The sequence below is a fragment of the Cetorhinus maximus genome, chromosome 5 (assembly GCF_964194155.1).
Source record: "Cetorhinus maximus chromosome 5, sCetMax3.hap1.1, whole genome shotgun sequence".
Taxonomy (NCBI): domain Eukaryota; kingdom Metazoa; phylum Chordata; class Chondrichthyes; order Lamniformes; family Cetorhinidae; genus Cetorhinus; species Cetorhinus maximus.
The window spans coordinates 21,075,342-21,094,087 of NC_135883.1; positions in this window are offsets into that span (position 1 = coordinate 21,075,342).

Here is an 18,746-nt window from a genome sequence, read left to right on the forward strand (position 1 = left end):
TTCGGGATAGTTTCCTAGAACAATATGTTGTGGATTCAACCAGAGATCAGGCTATTTTGGATCTTGTAATGTGTAATGAGGTCGGTTTAATAAATGATCTCAGGGTAAAAGATATCCTAGGAAACAGTGACCATAACATGATAGATTTAGCATTCAGTTTGACAGTGAGAAACATGGATCGGAAACAACTGTGCTAAACTTAAATAAGGGTAATTACAAAATAATGAGGACAGAGTTGGCTGGAGTGGACTGGGAAAGCAGTTTAGCAGAAAAGATGGTTGATGAACAATGGCAGGCATTTAAGAAAATAGTTCGTGACTCACAACAAAGATATATCCCAGTGAGGATGAAGGATTATAGGAAGGGGGTAAACCAACCATGGTTAACCAAGGAAGTTAAGGATAGTATCAAATTGAAAGAAAAATCATACAATGTGGCAAAGATTAGTGGTGAGCCAGAGAATTGGGAAAGTTTTAAAAACTAAAAAAGATGACCAAAAAATAATAAAGAGGGAGAAAATAAACTTTGAAGGTAAACTAGCAAGTAATATAAAAATGGACAGTAAGAGGTTCTTTAAATATATAAAAAGGAAGAGAGAGGCCAAAGTGAACATTAGGGAATGAGGCTGGGCAGAGGAGTTGAATAAGTACTTTGCATCAGTCTTCACAGTGGAAGACACTAATAACATTTCAAAAATACTTAATAATCAAGGAGCAAAAGTGGGGGAGGAAACAAATACAATAACTATCACTGAAGAAAATGTACTAGGGAAACTAATGGGGCTAAGGACCGATAAGTCCACTGGACCTGATGGGTTGCATCCTAGGATATAAAAGGAAGTAGCTACAGAGATAGTGGATGCACTGGGAGTAAACCTCCAAGAATCATTAGATTCTGGAAAAATCCCAGATTGGAAAACTGCTAATGTAACACCCTTATTCAAAAAGGGACGGAGACAGAAAAACTGGTAACTATAGGCCCGTTAGCTTAATATCTGTTATTGGGTAAATTTTAGAGTCTATTATAAAGGATGGAGTACCAGAGCATTTAGAAATGCATAATACAATCAAGCAGAGTCAGCATGGCTTCATGAAGGGGAAATCATGCCTGACAAATTAATTAGAATTCTTTTAGGAGGTAACAAGCAGGATAGATAAAGGGGAACCAGTAGATGTAATATGTTTGGATTTCCAAAGGGCGTTTGATAAGGTACAGCACATAAGGCTACTTAGTACGGTAAGAGCCCATGGTGTTGAGGGTAGTATATTAGCATGGATAGAGGATTGGCTAACTAATAGAAGACAAAGAGTTGGGATAAGGGGGGCATTTTCGGGATGGCAACCTGTAACTAATGGAGTGCCACAGGGATCAGCGCTGGGGCCTCAGTTATTTACAATATATATTAATGTCTTGGAGGGAAGTGAATGTACTATCGCCAAGTTTGCGGATAACACAAAAAAAGGTGGAAATGTAAGGGGTAAGGATGACAAAGAGTCTACAGAGGGATATAGACAGGTTAAGTGAGTGGGCAAATACATGGCAGATAGAATATAATGTGGGAAAATATGAAGTTATGCACTTTGGCAGGAAGAATAGAGGAGCTGAATATTATTTAAATGGAAAAAGACTGCAGAAAGCTGCAGCACAGAGGGATTTGAGGGTCCTCGTACATGAATCCCAAAAAGCTAGTATACAAGTTCAGCAGGTAATAGGGAAGGCAAATGGAATGTTAGCCTTTATTTCAAAGGGAATGGAGTATAATAATAGGGAAGTCTTGCTAACGCTATACAAGGCACTAGTTAGACCACACCTAGAATACGATGAACAGTTTTGGTCCCCTTATCTAAGGAAAGATATACTGACATTGGAGGCAGTCCAGAGAAGGTTCACTAGATTGATCCCAGTCATGGAGCGATTTTCTTATGAGGAGAGGTTGAGTAGGTTGGGCCTGTACTCATTGGAGTTTAGAAGAATCCGAGGTGACATATAGGGGAGAATGGTCTCCCTGTCGGGCGGGCTGGGCAGGAGCAGGCTTGGGCGGGCGTGCGGCCTATCACTGCCCATGATCGGTGGCACGCCGCCATTTTACGTGGGCGGGCCAATTAAGGCTCGCACAGCATGACGCACACCCGGAAGCGCTGAGCGCTGCCTGTGCGGGCAGGGGGAGAAGGGAGAATCGGGGCCTGCGCTCCTTTGCACACGCGCACAAAAGCGCTGAAATCTCCCTGAGGCACGGAACTGTCTCAGTGAGAATACTTTGACTATGAAGAATTGAAATAAGGGAAAAAAAAATTATTCAGACACATCCTCTCATGTGACAGTGTCAATGAATTTTAATAAAAATTTTTATTTAATTTATAAAGCCTTCATGAAAGCACATCCCACCCGCGGATGAGATTTCATGATAAATGCGAAGGCCGCCTGGGCTCTTGGCCTGCCCGCCAACATTCAGGTTGGACGGGCAGCTCTGTCAATTATTTCAAGTGGCTGTTAAATGACCTTAGCTGGCTTTTGACAGTTCGGCAGGCACGCAGCTGACTCTGGCGCGCGCCCGCCGTACTGAAGATCGGAATGACGCACAGTGACATCGGGACACATGCCCGACATCACCGCGCATCATTTTACATGTTGACAAGTGGGGCCTGCCCCCGCACACCGACCAAAAGATGCAGGCCATAAGATTCTTAGAGGGCATGACAGGGTAAATGCTGAGAGGTTGTTTTTGTTTATTGGAGAGCCTAGGACCGGAGGGCATAATCTCAGAGTAATTGATTGCCCATTTAAGATAGAGATGAGGAGGAATTTCTTCTCTCAGAGGGTAGTCAATCTCTGGAACTCTTTACCGCAGAAGGCTGTAGGGCTGGGTCATTAAGCATATTCAAGGCTAAGAGAAGCAGATTTTTAATCAGTAAGGGGAATGAAGGGTAATGGAGAAAATGTAGGAAAGTGGAGTTGAGGATTATCAGATCAGCCATGATATCATTGAATGGCAGAGCAGACTCGATGGGCCAAATGCTCTGCTCCTACGTCTTATGGTCTTATTATGGCGCGCATTATATCCTATTTAATACCATTCCAAGATTGCAGATCTGAAAACAAACAACTATTTACCAGAAATACAATCTGGGCGAAAACATGGCCAGAACAAAATGATTAAACATGAAACATAAGCGCAACCCAAAAGGATTAAGGTATGAGATTTATTTTATAGTGACTGTCAGGATTAAATTATTATAAATAGGAAAGTTGGGATTCTTGTCATTGTTGGGCTCTTTGGTGTAAATAATCTATAAAATACACCAATTGAAAAAGCATCAGACTCTCATAAATCCCAGAAATGTAGTCTTCATGAAAATTGCTAAATCACTATTCTGAGTTTGTATTTCAAGCACACCCTGTAGTCTAAGACTAGGGGTTATAAATATAAGATTGTCACTATTAAATCCTCTAACCAATTCAGGAGAAATTTTATTACTGGAAGAGTAGTGGCAATGAAATGGACAAGGTAAATAAAATAAATGCATTTAAGGGGGGGTCTGGATTAGTACCCAAGGGAGAAAGGGATAGATGGATATGTTGATAGGGTGAGAAAATAACGATGTGAGGAGGTTCATGTGTACCATAAAAAAAAAGGCAGGGACTAGTTTGGCCAAATGGTTTGTATCTGTGCAATAATATTCTTTGTTCTTTTATGCATTTCCCTGGCAAGATCTTAGAATAAATATTAGCCAATCACTTCAAATTTCTTCAGCTTACAGTAGTTCTTGTCACAGTGGGGTGAATTTCTGTAGCATTTCTCTTGCTGACCCTCTAATACTTTGGTGGAAGAGTCACAGGAATCCCAAAAAAAAAAATCGTAAATGCTGCTTTCACCATTTTCTCTGGGTTCCAGTGATTCTTTTCACAAAGTTATGGCAGTGAAGCTGGAGAAATCCCATGGGAATCTGCTTCCTTTGTAGCAGAAAGAATGGATCTGAAGTGCTTAGAAATTCTTACATTCATACAGTAAATCTAATACTGATGTCATCAAACTGACACCCTAGACACTTCAGTAAAGAAGACATTCAGCCTACAGAATCAGCTCCAGACCAGAGCTATCTATCCTAATCCATTTCTTTGCCCTTTTCTTGTATTATTTAACATTTTCTTCTTCAAATGTTCACCTTCTTTACACTTAATGCTATGGTAACTTAACTTTAATAGCCACTTGTAATGATGCACTCATGTTCTAATAATCTTCTATTTGAAAAGTATCTCCTAATCTCTCCTTTCTGCTTTTCATTGTAATCACTCGTTGTTACCGATTCACCAACCAGTGGGAATAACCTTTAACATTTACTCTCTCAAATGCTTTTGTAATTTTGAATGCTTCTATTAACATCCCCCTTTATCTTCCTTACCCTAGTGAAAACCCTAACTTTATAAATCTCTCATCATAATTATATACTTTCATCTTTTGTACCATGCTGGTGGATTTATGTTATACAATTTCAGTAACTGCAAAATCCTTTAATGATATGGGCCTTAATCTTTCCGGGTAATAGGTAATTAGCCATGGTCCATGAAGGACCAGGGACATCTCTCTCCATTAGAAAGAGAGAGATGGATTATATAGCTCGAGGAGCATCACTCCACATCACGCGTGGGGCAAGGTAAGGAGGCAGGCCTCCATGAACTACCACAAGTAACTTATTTGGCATATTCTTCTTCTTCAATTCTCTGCCTGAAGGCAGGCCTAACTCACAGCGCCGCGATCTCCACCATGGGCAGGGCAAAGAAGCAGGCCCCAGCCGCAATAGGCATCAAGCTCCATGCTGCTGGCACCAACCTGATCTACACCGGCCATCCAGCCAACAATCCCCAAGGTGTCCGAGTTGCTATGGCAACATACATTTTTATATGCTTGTTGTAGCCGGGAGATGGTAGAGGCTCCAATTTCGTTCCATCACATGGCTGACCAGGAATCTTTCCCTCTCTCACCAGCTGCCATTGGTGTATGTTGGAAGAATTTTACAAGTTGATGCTCAACCTGTTTAGACACACTATGAACACACCTTCCTTGGCCATCAAGTCCTAGAGAGGGACTTCAATCTGAAGCTTTTGGTTCAAAGGCAGGGATGCTACCACTGGGCTACAAGGCCTCCTACTGAAAGTCTAAATAAATTGTACATTTCCAAGCTGAATATAAAAGGTAGTGACTAGATCTGAAATAGGGAATAAAAGGGCAAGGAGAGAGTATGAAAATAGATTTGTGACTAACAAAAAGGGGACTCAGACCCAGAATTTTCTGGCCCTGTTAGCATTGGGTGTCAATGCAGATGGGGGGCAGAGGAAATATGACGAGAAGGCCAAGAATCGATTTCATGACAGTGTGAAAGCACAGCAGGATCATCCAATGTCCTCGACATGGCAGAACGCCAATCCCACTAGAGGCTGGCATGAACCCACTTTGCATCCGTTAATGGGATGCAAAGCAAGAGCCAAATGGAATGGTGCCCCCACACCAGGTTTACTGTTACGCCAGCAGGAAAACACACGGCCCAGAACACGTCTGGACAAATGTGACGTGCAGAAGTCAGGATTTACCATTAGGGCCTTGCTCATATCGTGGACATCAGAGGAGCAGAAGATGCTGGAGCGCTACAACTATTGGACCCTGGAGGAACACGTGCATCGCATGCTGGATGAATTCTGATGGACATGGTTCCAGTGCGAATCAGCTCACGGAAGGTGGGAGTTCTCCGTTGATGTCTCAGTTCTGCGTCGGAACATCACGGTCTTGGCCATGGGTCGGGGGTAGGAGAGGAAGGTTCAGCTCTGAGTAGGAGATGTTTGAATGGGAGAGGAAGGTGTACCAGGAGGGTTGAGGTTGGGAGAAGGGAGGGGAAATTAAGAAGCTGGGGGGTGCTGAAGTTGGGAGGGGAGGGACGAAGGTGTCGGGGGGTGAAGTTGTGGGGGTAGGATGGAGTATGGGGCAGGAGGGTGTAACGGGGAGAATGCAACAACTGGGGAGGTAGGTGTAAGGGAAGGAGTTCGGTGGGGGAAGAAGTTGGGAGGGGGAGGGAGTTCAGAGGAGGGAAGGAGTCCAGGGGAGGAAGGTGTCCTGGGGGAGGAAGGTGTCATGGGGGAGGATGGAGTAAGGGTGGAGGAGGGAGTAATGGTGAAGGAGGGTGTAAGGGGGTGGATGCCCAGGAGCGAACTGAGGGTGAGTGTGGTAGGAGGGGAATAGTGAGTATGAGAGGGGGCAGAAGGAGCTGGAAGGGTCGGAGAGTGAGGGTGCATCAGACGTGGTAGAAGAGACAGTGAGGGTGGTTGGTAGTGACTTGGAGGCAGACACGGACCATGGGGGTGGGGAGGAGGAAGTCGGGGAGATCAATGTGGATGGAGTTGGGATTCTCAGGAAGGTAGGAAACATGCATGTTCACCTGGACATCCTGGAAAGACAATGGCTCAGGTTGGTAGGTGACGGTGGGGATGTGGAAGGTGGTGCCTGGGGGTTAACAGTGATGGGGGAAAGGACGTGGATGATTGGGGGAGGAGTAAGAACAGGGGGGTTGAACTAAAATCTGACTACGGCCATCTTTGTCAAAATCAAAATTAAGCAGATGGACAACATCGTGAATGGTTTTGATGGAGTAAATAAGAAGAAACTGTTTACAATAGCAAAATATTTAATATTAGAGGACATAGGGCAGAATTTTACAAGCCATCCATAGACAGGAAACAGGGAGCAGACACATATATTAGGGCACCATGCCATCAGTGGCTGCCTGTTGCTGGCCCATCCACCCCTGTCCCCACTACAAGTTTACAGGTAGAGGGGGAGTCACCAGGTGGGCTGGCTGCCCGTGACAATTAATCACCAATTAAGGGCCTCATCCCACCACCACTCCAATTTAACAGAAGGAGGGAGAGGCCTGTACCCAATGTGTAGCCTTGTAGGTTTAACCCTACAGGCTACTGCTTAGTGAAAGGAGGGGATACCTCCTTCCCGGGACCCCTGTGCCAATCAGAGATGCCCACCCACAGTTTTTCCTCCTCACTGCCACCGTCTCCACCTGTCTGTTCAACATGACCCCCAACCCTCTTGCTGGGGCCTGCCAACCCGTTTCTGGCAAAATCCCAGACTTACCTGGATTTGGGGGCATCCTTGGTTTCTCTTCATCCCAGGTCTCCTGCATACTGGCAGTGGTTACTGATCTTGGTGTGGTGCAGAGCTACTGGCTTCTAATTGGCCGGCAGCTCTATGAGCTGGGACTATGAGATGGAAGTCCCACCTTATTCTATTTAAAGGCCATAGCCCAAAAAATTGAAGAGATGCGGGCCGGCCAAGTAGAGGTGGGCTTCCCCCTGACAGTTACGCTGGGGCGGGGGGGGGAGGGGGGGGGTGTGGGGCGGGGGAGAGGGGGGCTAGGGGAGGAGGGGGGGATGTGGGGCGGGCTCCCCCCAGTGGTATAATCCAGCCCATAGGTTTAGAGTGATTGGGGAAAAAAAACAGTGGCAAGGTAAAGATTTTTCTTTAGACAGCAAGTTGTGATCTGAAATGCACTTCCTAAAGGAATGGTGGAAGCAAATCCAATAATAACATTCAAATGAGAATTGAATAAATACTTGATGGAAAAAAATGCCGTGCTGTGTGGAAAGAACAAGGGAATAGGATTAATTGGACAGCTCCACCAAAGAGCTGGCAGAGACATGATAGACTAAATGGACTCCTACTGTGCTGTATCGTTCTATCATTCTATTAATCTAATGTCTACTGCATTCTCTTCATCTAGGCATTCAACAATTTCATGGCAAGCTTAGATAAACTAATCAAGCATAACTTGACCACTGACGAGTCCTGGTAAACAAATTTTAAAAATAAATCTTTGTATGGCCTTATGCACCTATGACTTGAAAGCTGCTGATGAAGAAATGGTTTAATCATGTTAAAATGAAACAGATCCAAACAGAAATTTAGAGGGCCTTCTCCTGAGTCACTTTATAGTTCAATTTTAGCCAACACAAAAGTAGCTCCACTGCACATTATCATGCCAAGAAGGCACGAAGAAGAAAAAATCTAAAAGAAATTTGTTTCTCTTCCATATTCTCTTGTTCAAACTCTTTTTAAAAAAAAGGACAATTGCTGGGCTGATAAAATGGCTGCAGCTAGTCACATGCTGGTAGTTCTGTAAAATTCTGAGCAGTTCCAATGGACAAAGGCGAACTCATCAACCTCCACAAATGTGACTTGTATTGCATGAATATTCCAGCCAAGCCAACATTAAGAACTAGTAGATGACACGTCTGCACCAGCCAGCTCTGGACAAAGACAGAGCTATTTGTAACTCCTCATCCCCAATGTTGTGCTAATGGTTCCACAGTACCTGCTCAAAGTGCAATGGGTTTTAACAAGGGGGCCTCGTTAGCTGAATAGCTCGACCTGAAACCACCCTGTCACATGACCAAGACTTAACCTGTTTGATTGCTTTAATTATACAGCTTTCAGATTCCATCTTCAGTTGCTGTTTAACCTCAGAAGAGATAACAGAACTCTTGGCTATAGCAGCCTGCCTCTGACCTCTGTCTCTCTCAAAGCCTGGTCTCCAGAAAGAATCCTATATTTTGCCAACAAAGTGAACTAATTCCCAGAATACAAGAATACTTTGTTGCATCTACACCTGCCTCAGCTTTCAACTGAGCTTCTAGGAAAAAGACCAGGACTTCTGCCAGACAAAGGCAACTGAAAGAACCTTCCTTAGACAGTGACTTACTGGACTCTGGACTCACATGAAACAATAATTATTATATTTTTTTCTGTGGACATTTCCCTGTACTGCTTTCTTTCCCTTAACCCTCTTTTATTGTGTGAATGTACCAGGGTTACAGTAGCAACAGCCCCTCCCTGAATTTTGAGTTTGTGTAAAAAAAAACTAGCCCTCTGATTTTACCCTATCTCGAGTTTACTGTGGGATTATTAATAGAGGGTTGGATCAGTCCAGAACTGAGGGGTTGGGGAAAATATGCCACCACTTAGAAAGGGGGAAATCAAAAATCAGAAACACATTTCTGTTTACAGATGGGTGGTGAGGGGAGTAATCAGGGCTGTTTTAAATTAAACCCCCTCCTGTTCGTAACAACCTTCATATCAATATGACAAGTTGGACTGAGTTATATGAGGCATCAGATTCCCCACCCACCCCTCCAACTCTCCCACTGACTGCACGGTCAATGAGGAGCCTGCCGAGGGGAATCCTGACTATCCCACAGCCATTTAGGTTGGAAGTGGAATTTCCACACTTCGAAATCAGGAAATCCTACCTCAGAGAGCTTCTGGCCAATCAGAGGCCATCAGCGCCCCAGCACCTCAGGACAGAGGCGTGAACATTGAATCGGGATTGGGGTAAGTGTTTGGGGGTCTCGCCGGGTGCCAGGCTGGCAGGTCCCAGCGAGGGGATGGGGGCTGGTGTGTGAGAGGCCAACATGGGGAGCGCATCTGGGGAAGATAAAACCTCGGTGGGGTCCTCCATTGAGCCCAGGGGGCTCGTTAAGGAAGGACCCTACTGCCTGCCAACAGCCTGCGCAAAGAAACCTGCCAGGCTGGCTGCTTGGCATGAACCTTCCCTGTTGTTAGTTGATTCCCAGCAGTGGCAAGATGTGAGGCCTTTAAGTGGGAATTAATTGCCCACTTAAGGGCCTCAGTTGGCCCACTGGCAGGGGGGCTGTCCAACACCACTCGTGCTGCTGATATAATTGTGGTGGGGGTAGAGGTGAGTGGGTAGGCAGTGGACAGGCCACCCAAAGCATTTAACAAGCCCTCCCACCCTCAAACCCAGCTTAAGGTTGTAATTGATTCATTTATATGTTTTTTCTTCAAACTAAGTGAACACTTACAATGTATTGGACACAAACATTGCATTGTGGCACACTAAAATATCATTATTAAATTATTCTGATTATGTAATGAGATTTCTATAAAATGTAAATCTGAATTATCCATAGTGCTCCACAAGCCAACACATATAACATCAACATTTTGATGAAAGGTTATTGACCTTAAATGTCAACTCTCTACAGATCACCTGACCTGTTGAGTATTTCCAGCATTTTATGTATTTATTATGAAATATGTTCACTTGTGTTTATAAAATACAAATTATATAGCAATTCAAGTTAAGCAATAAAACTTGATGTAAGGCTATAGTGCTAAAAAAAAGTCAAATTATCCAGTAATTTTAATTAAGCAACTTTGAGTTATCAATAGATGGTATTGTTACCAAACAGTGTGCGAGCTGGATTACTTACAAACAAAATTTAAGCTAGTTATAACTGTTAACCTCAAAGTTTTGACCAGCCTTTATATAGCTGATGTCAGTTTTGATTAAGATTTGGGCTCACTTTTCCAGCCCTCACAACCCACCCACCCCCACACACACTGCAGAATTTTATGCCGGGGGATTTTACAGTCCCGCCAAAGTCAATGGACTCGTCGCCTGCTGCGACGGGGCCATAAAAATCCATCCATAAATTCTGCACTATTTCCCATGAAAACCCTTTAATGGCACTTTCCTCAACATGAAGATGTAGCAGTGCTTAGTGTGGCAGTCACGACATGCAAAAGTCAGTTTACAATCTCTACCAATCTTTCTCACCAGTTTAGTCACTTTTTTTTATTATTAAACTGCACACCCAAGGGGGAAAATACGATCCTAGGCAATGTCAAGCTTGAATTTAAAAATTGTGGTGATTTTAAGACAAAGTAAAGGCTGAGGGAAGTAAGGAGTTCAAAAAAAACCTTGAGATATCTGGAAGGAATGGGTCTGAGTAATTAAAATTCAATGCATAGGATGCAAAGAGGACCGTGAACAAAGCAGATGAAATATTTGCAGGTTAGGAGAAAGGAGAGCATTCAGAATAGTAGCATTGATAACATTTGATGGAGCTAAGAGCAATCAAACACCAATCTTATTGTAAGTTGGAAATAGTTCACTGTTGAAAACTATAACCTGGATACATTACAAGCAATTTCGGCAATAATCCCAAGGATCATTATATCAGTTAATTGAATGAATATTAATGCGCTGAGCATTACTGCAGCTGTATCTTGGCGCAGGTCATGAATAAAACTCAATGAATTCCACAGATAATCCATCTGTGCTCACTATTGCATTGTTTCTTTCTCTAGGTCATTGCAGGTCGTGCAGTAAAACACTAAACAAAACCACGTTAAATGGTCGAATTAAGATTATGACAACTGTGAAATTAAATCTTATAAATCGTTTATAATATTTCAGCAGCATTGTTGGTGACTCAAGCGCAAATATAGGGAAATTGTGAATTAAGTCATCCCCCATGAGGGTGTTAAAGTGGTACAGTGCATTGGAGTGCCAACACAGTGATGCATTCCCCTATTTTACCCCCACCTCACCCGCCAGTCTTCCCTTTTGCCTTTGTGTTATTACAGGTAGAACCATAGAATAATACTGCATAGAAAGAGGCCATTGGTCCATTTGTCCTGAATTTAACTCTGCAAGTGATTGAGTTTTGAGTAAGTTAGAATCTTGCCCATCAAACCTGTACCAGCTCTTTGAAAGAGCTATCTAATCAGTCCCCTTCAGCTGCTCTTTCACAATAGTCCTCCATTTTTTTCCTCTTCAAATATATATCCAATTCCCTTTTGAAAGTTTTTATTGAATTTGCATCTACCACCCTTTTAGGCAGTACATTTCAGAACTTAACAATGCACTACGTGGAAAAAATGGTTCCTCATCTTGCCACTGGGGCAATTACCTTAAACCTGTACCCTCTAGTTAATGGAAGATTAATATAATTAAATATAGTTCAGACAGATCTCTACAATGGCCATCACCATCCCACTGTCTACCTGCTTGCTGCTAACTTGTACCAGATTTCGTGGGGTCACTTGAAAGCCAGCTGTTTGCAAACTGCTAAAGGTAAGTGATGTGTGCAAACTATTGTTGCTCTTTCTGGAGACTGGCTTTCAAATGGCAACTTTGATTTAGTTCCGAGGTTATTTTAAACTCCTAGTATTTTTAAAGCCACTTCTTAAATCACATTAACAATAATATAAATGCGGGCTCACTCTTAAGTTTTAGGAATAAATTAGATAGATACATGAATGGGAGAGGTCTGGAGGGTTATGGACTAGGTGTAGGTCAATGGGACTAGCGGAATAATATTTCAGCACAGACTAGAAGGGCCGAATGGCCTGTTTTCTGTGCTGTAGTGTTCTATGGTTCTATGGTTCTAATTGTCATTTTTCTGTTTTATACAAGGGGTAAGTTATAACAAATACAATAGGAAATTAAACAGATCTGAGCTGGTAGGACTGAAATATAACATGTTAACCCATTTTAACCTAATTTCCTGTGGTAATCTGATGTGTAATATACCTTTAAGAAGAATGTTATAATGGAAGCTCACATGATCTTAGCTCCAGTTGCAGAATAGCGCAGGCTACCTCTGTAGTTAGTAGCCTGTAGCCGGTAGTTAGTGGCAGCAGTAGTGTAGAGATAGTCTGAAGTGTTGACACACGTTTCATTGTTGCTGAGTACCTTTGTAAATAAACACAGAGAATCTACCTATGAAGTGCCTGTTGCTCAACTCTATCATTAGTACCAAATCAGCCACCCCTTACAACAAGAGCGTGAACAGGATCCAACAAACTCGTGACTAGGATCCAACAAACCGGCGATGAGGATTAAACAAGTTAAACAGAAGCAAGCAAGAGAAATGAAATCGGCACTGTACCTCGCACAGCAATTTTAAGTAGAAGTTCCATTCAACTCGCCAAAGTAACTCCTTCACAGCATGTTGCGTCAGAAGGATTGAACCTTTCGATCCAGCAACAGGCGATTGGTTCCACTATATTGAACGGGTCTCGTTCTTTTTCCAAGCAAATGAGATTTTGGGGGAAGGGAAGAGGCGGGCGATCCTCTTAAGTACATGTGGGAATAAGACTTATGGCTTGATTCACAGTTTGACATACCCAGTGACACAGACTCGAGAAATTTGATGAATTAGTGGACCTGGTGAAGGGCCATTACCAACCTCAGTAACGATGTAAATGTTCAAGTTTAATTCAAGAATTAGAGCCCTGGGGGAAACAGTTGCAAGCTATGTGGCAAGCTTGAAGCAATTAACAGAGCATTGTGAGTTTAGTACATCCTTAAATGATATGATTAGAGATCATTTAGTGTGCCACGTGAGTGAGGACCCGATTCAGAAGCGATTGTTATCGGAAACAAATTTGGATTTTAAGAAGGTGCTAGAGATCGCACTGGCAATGGAAAGTGCAGTAAGAGATTCGAAAGCTATACAGGGCATGAAAAATTGTGCCATCCTTCACATTGGACCGGAAGCCCCAGCCAAAAAGGGTGCAAAAATGCAATGCTCTACTGAGAGGCGGGAAACAGCTCCTGCTAGCAGGAAAATGAGAAAAAAATGACTCAGCAGTGAAAACAAGGAGTTATATCAATAGAGGTGGAAACAAACAATCCTTTAACAATATGCCCTTTAACAAAATAGAATGTTTTTATTGTCATAAAATGGTCACATAATGAGACAGTGTAAGGAAAGAGTCAAGCAGGCTTTTAAACAAAAGAAAAACAACAGTGAGATCTACAATATAGAAGAGCCTGAAACAGCAGATTCAGATATTTGTTCGTTGTATAACTTGAAGGTTGGAAGAACAGAACCAATCTATGTAATAGTGAAAGTGAACGGTAGACCTGTTCGAATGGAAGTGGACACAGGAGCTTCCACTGCAGTAATTGGGGAACATGCCTTCAAATATCTGGGTAATGGGTACCATCAATTAAACTTGGAAGAAACAACTGCCCAACTAAAAACAGACACGGGTCGAGACATCCAAGTCAAAGGCATAAGTAGTGTAACTGTTAATCATGGAGCCAATCGGTAAAGCTACCCTTGATGGTAGTAGCAGGCGAGGGGTCAAGACTCCTAGGGAAAAATTGGCTAAAAGAGATCAAGTTGGAATGGGCTGAAATTTTCCGATTGAGAGCAAGTGGGTTACCGGAGCTACTACAAAAGTATGCCACGGTCTTCAAGGACAAACTTGGGAAGTTCCAGGGGCTGCAGGTAAAAGTTCATGCAGATCCAAAGGCCAGCACCACCCACCCCCCTTCCCAATTCATGAAGGCCAGACCTATACCTTATGCATTGAGAGAAAAGGTCGACACCAAATTGGACAGGCTGGAAAAACTGGGCACTATACAACCTGTGCAGTTCTCAGAATGGGCAGCACCAATAGTCCCCGCCCCTAAATTCAACCAGAGCGTCCGAATTTGTGGAGATTACAAATTGATGGTTAATAAAGTAGCTAAGCTAGACAGACACCCCAAACCAAAAATCGAAGACCTGTATGCCAAGCTGGCAGGTGGAACCACCTACACGAAGCTTGATATGAGTCATGCTTGTTGACAATTAGAGTCAGATAATGCCTCCCGGGAATTCGTCACAATTAATGCCCCCAAAGGGTTGTACCAGTATACTCGATTGCTTTTCGGCATATCCTCAGCTTGTGTCATCTTCCAGAGAACAATGGAAAGTTTACTGTAGGGACTGCCCCAGGTTGTAGCCTATTTAGATGATGTTTTGGTGACAGTGTTCACTGAAAAAGAGCACATGGCAAACTTAGAAGAAGTCTTAAAATGTTTCTGGCAGGCTGGGGTGCATTTTTTTAAAAAGTGCACATTCCAAGTGAGGGAGGTAATCTATTTGGGTCACCGGGTAGATTTTCAGGGCCTCCACCCAGTTGAGGAGAAAGTGAGAGCCATAAGACAGGCACCTGTGCCAAAAAACACTTCAGAACTCAAATCATTCCTAGGAATGATCAATTATTATGGATGGTTCTTACCGAACCTTTCTACAGAACTAGCACCCCCACATTATCTACTCAAAAAGAACCAACGTTGGTCTTGGGAGGCACCCCAGAGAGATGATCAAACAATGGTTGCACTCGTCCAACCTATTAGTACATTATGGCCAGAGGAAAGAATTAGTGTTGACTTGTGATGCATCCCCCTACGGAGTGGGAGCAGTGCTCTCCCATTGGATGGACTATGGCACAGAATGGCCTATTGGTTACATATCAAGAATGCTGACCAAAGCAGAAAAGGGTTATTCACAGATAGAAAAAGAAAGCCTGTCAATCATCTTTGGTGTTAAGAAATTGCACCAATATGTACACAGCCACCATATATTATTGCTTCAGGCCACAAGCCACTGCTGGGATTCTTCAGTGAAGACAGGGCTATACCACCCATAGCCTTGGCAACAATTACAATGACGGGCTTTAATCCTGGCAGCATACGAATATAATTTCATACATAGGCCTGGGAGTCAAATTGCAAATGCCGATGCACTTAGTTACTTGCCTTTACAAGAAAAGGATGTGGAAGTCTCAGTTCTTATTTTGTTGTTACATTTCTTAGATTCATCACCAGTATGTGCTCGACATATAAGAGATTGGACAACTAGGGATTCAGCCCTATCACAAGTACGAGAACAAGTACTTCATTGTTGGTTACAAGAGCCTATATCTCACAAAATGAAACTGTACTTCAATAGAAGGCATGAAATAACCAGCCAGTATCTTATTGTGGGGAGCACAAGTGATAGTACCTCCAAAGGGTAGCGTGCCATTGCTAATTGAACTACACAGCACACATCCAGGAATATCCCAAATGAAGACCATAACACGCAGCTACCTATGGTGGTCTGGGATGAATGGTGAAATAGACAGTCTACTAAAGAATTGTGTGCAATGTCAGCAACTGCAAAAGTTACCTTCAACAGCTCCATTACACCCTTGGAAACGGCCAGGAAGACCATGGGTGTGGTTACACATTGACTACGTAGGATCTTCCATGGGAACAATGTTTCTGCTCATTGTTGATGCCCATTCAAAATGGATGGGCATATATGTTGAAATCACCAATGTCTTCTGCTACAATTGAGAAATTACATCAAAGTTTTGCCGTTCACGGACTACCAGAAGTAGTCGTTTCTGATAACGGCACAGCATTTACTAGTGCTGAGTTTCAACGGTTTATCAGCCTCAACGGTATCACTCATGTAAAAACTTCACCGTACCACCCCTCCTCAAATGGACTGGCTGAAAGGGCAGGTCAAACATTCAAGGCTGGCATGAAGAACTTAACCAGTGATTCCTTAATAACCAAGCTAGCACACTTTCTTTTCAATAATAGGACCACTCCTCACACAACAACAGGTGTCGCACCTACGGAATTATTGATGAAATGTTGTCTCAGGGTGACATTGAGAAATAATTCCACCAGTGTTCGTGACCAGGTCAGCGTTTCCTGTTGAGAGAACTCAACCCAGTACAGACACATCTGTTGTTCCTTCAAGAGTTGAGGATACAGATCTGCAGGAGCCCACTGAAGCACCTGATGTTCAGACAACTCTGGAAAAGGAGGTGCCTGACAAGGCATCTGAAGTTGTAGAGCTGAGACGCTCTACACGCATAAGGAAACCCCTAGAAAGACTGAACTTGTAAATTACTTATGAGTGGAAATATTTTGCTATTTTGAGAAGATTGTAATAAACTGTATTTCTGAGAAAAGGGGTAGGGATGGGGTAATCTGATGTATAATATACCTTTAAGAAGAATGTTATAATGGAAGGTCACATGATCTTAGTATCCAATAGCAGATTAACACGGGTGACCTGAGTAGCCAGTAGTCTGTAGTCAGCAGCAGTGTAGAGATAGATCTGAAGTATTAGCACACGTTTAGTTGCTGCTGAGTACCTTTGTAAATAAACACACGGCAGAACTTTGCGGCAGCGGGATTTTATGTTCTCGCTGAAGTCAATGGGGTTTAGAAAGTCTCGCCGCATTTTACGGCCCCGTCCCCGCCGAAACAGGGCTGTAAAATTCTACCCACAGAGGTTCTACCTATGAAGTGTCTGCTATTCAACTCTATCATTAGTACCCCTTACAACAAGAGTGTGAACAGGATCCAACAAACTGGTGACTAAGATCCAACACTTCCCTCATGGAAAGGAGGTGGGTTTGGATCAGATGCCATTGCCTGAGTTTACGGTCCATTAACTTCAGTAGGGGGTAAAATTGGATGGGGTAAACAGGTGTCATGATGCAGATTAGTGAAGTCTGTACAGCCAGCTCAAATCTTCAAAGACAAGGCTGGTTAATTGAGCTACAGCTACACTAGTAAAGCTCAAAGCTAATCTGTATAAGAAACAAGCAATCCAAAGGTACTTTGTGCAATGGTACTCCAATTATTGTGCCACAGTGTTTCATTGTTCCAAACTATGAAGTTATTTACTGTTACTCAAAACCAATTTTTATTAGATCATTGAGATAGTGGTTCTACCAAAAGTGGTGTCCTTTAAAAAAATCAATAGGTAACTGTTACTTCCATCTGATTTCATCTTTGCTGATAGTACGAACATCACATAGATGCACAAAGTGTACCAGTCATCTTGTTAATGCAGCATGTCAGACTGGCCTAATCTAAAGTTTCTCTCACTTCTGTTGCTATATTGCTACTTCTACAACCTGTCAGTGGCTTTATATTTTTCTGTACAGCTCAGATTGAAATGCGCATCAATACAGGAAAAAAAAAGTCCTGATTACCGCTGATTACATTTTGCCAACCCAAATTAGATTAACACCCAAACCTTTTAGCTTGTAAACTGATCTTCAATGTGCAAGTAATATTGCTGAACTGTAATTTGCAGGAAATTGCTTGTTGCATATGCATGGTAGGGAGATTAGGATAGGATTAATTGCACTTGGTCTAGGTAATATCTTTTTTTGCTAACATTAAACTATTGAAAATAAACCTACCTGGTGTTTTCACTTGATATGTTCCTCAAACACTTTATAATTTTGACAGGAACTCGTAAAGGTACTAGTATTTTCAGAATTTGGTTCAAGGTGCTTATATTTTTACGTCCTTGCTATAATAAAGATTTGAATGCTACTTTATATAGTGGAAAATACTTATCAGCTTGTATGGAGCATTTGCTGCCATTTTATAGCCTTTTAAAGAACAGAAAAAACGTGTTAGGGGAAACAACCCTTTACAAATAAAATGTTCCCTTTGTCCTTTCATTGCCTTAAGTAAAAATATACAGGGAACAAATCAATATTGGATCAAATGTACCTTGAAAGCACAGAATCCTATTAACACCACTCCTGTTCACTGACATCTAATTATTTTATTATTTGGTCAAAAGAATCATTCATGGTATATATTCATGCAATTAATTCTCTCCTTCACTAGACCTTCTCATTATAATAAGCCATGGCAACAGCAGTAGCATTACTGACCTATCCTGTGGACTGAAGAAGATCAGTGCACCATTTGTCAGACTTGGGGAATTAAATTGGTGACACAGCAATTTCTTATTTCTTCCATTTAATAGTAGGGCCAGGGCCAGCAATCAAATTTTAATACTTCCTGTGGGAAGAGTTAACAAATTATCTCCTGCTGTCATCTGCCTACTTATTCAGAGCCAAGAGTTGAACTAAAACCCTCTTTTACCTTTGAGCTTTTTCCATACCTCATTAGTTACCAGCACAGCTTTGGCTTCTCAGGACAAAGCTTTATAGCACAAATGGAACTGTGCAAGAACAGGTTTACTGATATTTTTAACTGAAAAGTTACTGTAATGTTTTGTTCCTCAAAACATTGATTTGTTTTTCTAATTTTCACCTGAGTTTTACCTTT